This window comes from Sinocyclocheilus rhinocerous, unplaced genomic scaffold (assembly GCF_001515625.1).
Source record: "Sinocyclocheilus rhinocerous isolate Xijiao unplaced genomic scaffold, SAMN03320098_v1.1 scaffold1440, whole genome shotgun sequence".
Lineage (NCBI taxonomy): Eukaryota > Metazoa > Chordata > Actinopteri > Cypriniformes > Cyprinidae > Sinocyclocheilus > Sinocyclocheilus rhinocerous.
Genome location: NW_015652137.1, coordinates 26688 through 31624, shown reverse-complemented (window position 1 = coordinate 31624; position 4937 = coordinate 26688).

Below are 4937 nucleotides of genomic sequence, written 5' to 3'. Positions count from 1 at the left end.
GTTTCATTTTCTACAGTATGTGTTCTATTATAGTTCTGTGGCTAAAACCACCATCAAAATGTTTGTCGAATCTGAAACAAGACATTGTGCAAACAAAGGCTTGAAACACACGCAAACACACACACACACACACATGCACACACACAATTATCACCTGGTAAAAACACCTTACATATTACATATTGGAAAGAATAAAAGTTATGGTAATAATAATGTTATTAATAAAAATAACCATAATAATCAATCCCAATCCCCAAAAAACTGTCCTATTACTAGGTCTTAAAACAACTGCTTTCAGTTGGTTTTACTATCATAAGTGATGCAGAAACAATGCTAATGAGATTCAAATGTGCTAATAAATTTGTATAAAATACATGTATACTAATTTTTCAAATCTAGAGGGTGTGTGTTGTTGCTGGCTCCTAGAAGAACGTTTTAAGGTGGGCTTTATTCACACAACAAGGCATGTTATTGATATTCAAAGAAACACATAAGTTCATTGAAAATAAAGTTTTGTAACTCAACTTGAAATGCTGTGTGTCCTTACTGCTTCCTAGAATAACACTTTAAAGTTGAATACATATACAAAACTATAGCGCAACACCTGTTACTGGGATGCAACAATTCTGACAATTCTCCCAAAGCCTCTTAAAGAGTGTGCGGTGTTACTGCCCCCTAGAGGAAAATGTCGCAGTTATTTGGACCTAGTTTGATAACCAAAGTTGTAAAAAAAATTAAAAAATAAATAAATCGTGTAAAATGTATACAGTGTTCTATGCCAGCTTCACAGGGTGTGTCATGTTACTGGATCCAAGAAGAACATTTTGATTTTGTTTTTATTCACGGAACTGTAGCAGAAAATATGTTATTGGAAATAAAGATAATACATGCATTAATTGCAACTAAATACAAATTTATCTTTAAACTCCAAAGGGTGTGTGTTGTGTCAGGTTCTTAGAATAATCATTTGATGTTGGTTCTACTGTCAAAAGTGATGCTGAAGACGGTTTTTGAAGATGCAGCAATTGCGAAAATTCTCCCAAAACCCCCTAAAGAGTGTGCGGTGTTACTGCCCCCTAGAGGAACATGTCGCAGTTGTTTGGACCGAGTTATAAATTGAAATTTGAAAGAAATTAATGTAAAAATCATATAATTTTCTGCCTCAGCTTCAAAGGGTGTGTCATGTTACTTGGACCTAAAATTTCTGGTATTTCTGTCATTTGCAATTCAGGATGAATGCTATTGAATTACATTCAAATGTGCTCATAAATTCGTTTAAAATGCATGCAGTTTTTCATCTCAACTTTAAAGGGTGTGTGTTGTTGCTGGGTCCTAGAAGAAAGTTTTAAGGTTTTTTATTCACACAACTATAGCACAAGGCACGTTATTGATATTCAAAGAAACACATAAAGTCACTGAAAATATATAAAGTGTTCTAACTCAACTTGAAATGCTGTGTGTCCTTACTGCTTCCTAGAATAACACTTTAAAGTTGCATACTGTATATACACAAAGCTAAAGCGCAACATCTGTTATTGGGATGCAACAATTCTGACAATTCTCCCAAAGCCTCCTAAAGAGTGTGAGGAACATACTAGAGGAACATGTCGCAGTTATTTGGACAGAGTTTGATATTCAAACATCTTAAATTCCATAAAAATACATAGAGCGGTTTATCTGAACTCTAAAGGGTGTGTTTTGTAACTGGCTTGGAGAACAACAATTTCAAGTTTGTTTTACTTCCAAGAGTGATGCTGAAGACATGCTATTGACATTTTTGAATCAAGAAAAACCTTGCAAAGCCTTCTGAAGTGTGATGTATGCTGCCCCTAGAGGAAGTTATTGCAATTGTTTTGTTTTGAGTTTGAAATTAAAACGTTTTATAATTTTTCAGCCAATCTAAAGGGTGTGTGTTGCTACTGGCTACAAGAACAACAATTTCAAAGTGGTTCTAGTCACAGAATTATAGAAGAAAACAAGATATTGCTGTTGAAAGGAATTCATCAATTCAATAAAATGAAATGTAATGAAACCTCAATTAAATCTCAATTCTGAAGTGTGTGTTTTGTTACTGCCTCCAAGAACAACATTTGCATGCATGTTTTACTGTCTCATTTAATTTAGGATACCTGCTATTGAATCAAATGTAAACAATTTTATTTTAAAATTCTATGAGAATAAATCAACCATCTCAACTCCAAAGGCTGTGTGTAGTTACTGGATTCTAGAAGAATATCCAGATATTGGTTTCAGTAACAGAATATATAGTGTATTCTTTCTCAAATCATAATTAGATTGACCCCCACTCCTGTAGGAGGTAGCATATCATAATGGTGCAAACAATGCACATATAAATTGAAATGTTAGAAGAATTGCCTATTGTTCAAACATGGGTAGATACAAAAAAGGCCAAAAACAAAGAAACAAAGACCTATGGAAAGATGCTGGTGGGAGGGAACCTATTGTAAAAGCATTCATTGTTCACAATATCAGTAAAAAGAAAAAAATCACTATAGAAACATGGTCAAACCTTGCAATGATGTTTTTAAAACATCAATGATGTTTTTAAAAAGAGCAATGAAAAACTCATCAAATGGCTAATGCTAATATGGAAAAACAACAGGCAAGGTATACGTACTGAAGTTCTTTGTAAAGGCAAGAGAGACTGTAAAATTGCTTTGGTACTGTTTTCATAATCATGTTACATTTTCCTACTTAATTCAGCTTATCTTAGTGTATTTGTCATGGTGTATTATACTGTAGTAATTTTGATTCAATAACAAGGATGGTTTAAAATATATTGTATCATTGTTTGCCACTGAATGAAAAGATTGCTAAACTTACTCCACTAAAATGAAATGTAATCATGATCTTGTCTGATTAAATAAAAATTTGTCATTACAAGTTACAATAATCTTGCATTGTAAAACGATGATTATGTGTAAAGAAAATGTCTAATGAAAGCATGATGTCAGGTTTTGAAAGAATGACTAGGGGTATTAAACATGTGGTTATGTTGAATTGCTGTACAGTTTTGGTAATGTGCACCTTGTGGGAAAAGAAATATAGAAAAATATTTGTTTACTCATTTCTTTTCACTATTTGTAAGTTAATAATGTTTAAGTGTCTAATAAATGACATTAATCAATTTCACAGCTTGACTGCATCTGAACTATATGTTCTACAGAAGTACACATTGCCCATTCTCAATTGTCTTTTCAGTCCAGTAAATATCCCTGTAATGCACTAAGAGGCTATTTTGATGGGCACATATTCGTATATGGGTTATTCTAACTCGAGGTCCAAATTGTAAAGTTTGTTGTTTTTTGAGTAATTAGCCCTATGTATTTGGTATTGCAGAACCACCAGTGTTTTATTTTTGTGTCACTTATTTTTAAACACAGTGCCTGACTTTTTGTCATGACACACAACACATTTTAGGTAAACCTAAAACAGGATGGTCCAAAAGGTCATTTAAAAAAACAAAACAAGCATACAGCACATCTGTAAGAACTTGCACATTGTTGTTATTAGACATTACGTCCAAATTAATTGATCAACTTTTAGTGTCAATTTATAATATGAGGGGTTCGAGGCTCAGTCCTAAATGTTTTTAGGATGGGGGAACCTACTTATGTTTAGTGTGCAAGCAGACCATTTCAGAGCAGAAACTTGTCTTACTGTAAAGTTTCAAAAAGGGAACAACATTCTCAAACCTGATATTTCTTGCATGCACATAATACTTACCTACGTGCCTCCTAAAAAAATGTACACTCTAGAAAAAGATGGTTCTTTAATGGTTCTTTACATGTAGTAATGGTTCTATTTAGAACCATAGCATCCTGAAGAACTCTTTTATGCTGAAATGGTTCTTTGTGTTAGAGTTTATGGTTCTTTATTCCAGGCTTTTTGTTTTTCTAATCTGTAATTGTCAAGGCACCTCATTACTGATTTTCTCAGCTATTCAACTACACAGACTGTCAGCACATTCTCAACAGGTAAATGATTTATTTCTTTAAATTTATATAAATTATAACTTTTAAATTGTTACTAGTTTCCTACTAATCATGTCTTTTTCTCTCTTTAAGAGAACATGTAGGTGTGACCAGCTCTGTTCAGTAAGTAACAAAGATATTTAATTTATGGTCCATATTGTTAGTTTTTTATGTATTTATTTATTACTTGGGTTTATGCATAAACATACTCAGTCACAGCTATTCTATGACTTTATTTCACTTTTTCCTTTTAGTATTGTGAAGCGCTCACATACTACTTTTGGCCTTCATAAACTATTGTTTTTACATAAACAAATGGAAGGAGACACATTCTAACTCTAAACTCAATTCTGTATTTCAGATGCTGTCACATTGTTAAACATTGTCTACAGAGAGAAACTGCCACTAATTCACAACAAAATACACATAATGATGTACGTAAAGGCATCATAGAGGAATTATGAAAATACAGTATTTTACTGTAACTTGGTCTTCATTACAATATTTTCTGTTTTGTTTTACTTCTTTGAGTATTTATTTATGTTCAATGTCAATTGCCACTTATTAAAGTATTTTGCTAATAACTGTTGTTAGAGCACTGTCATTATGCTGTCATCATTAAAACATTTATTTATAACACCATTAAGGTGCTATATAGCATATAGCTATATTGCAAAGCATTATTCTTTATGGACCCCTTTAGAAAGAGTTCTATTTAGCACCAAAAAAAGGGTTCTATTGTTACAAGCAAAAGAAACCTTTTTTGGTAGTGTTTAGAACAGGGGTGCCCAAACTCGGTCCTGGAGGGCCGGTGTCCTGCAGAGTTTAGCTCCAACTTGCCTCAACACACCTGCTACAAAGTTTCCAGTATGTCTAGTAAGAGCTTGATTAGCTGGTTCAGGTGTGTTTAATTGGGGTTGGAGCTAAACTCTGCAGGACACC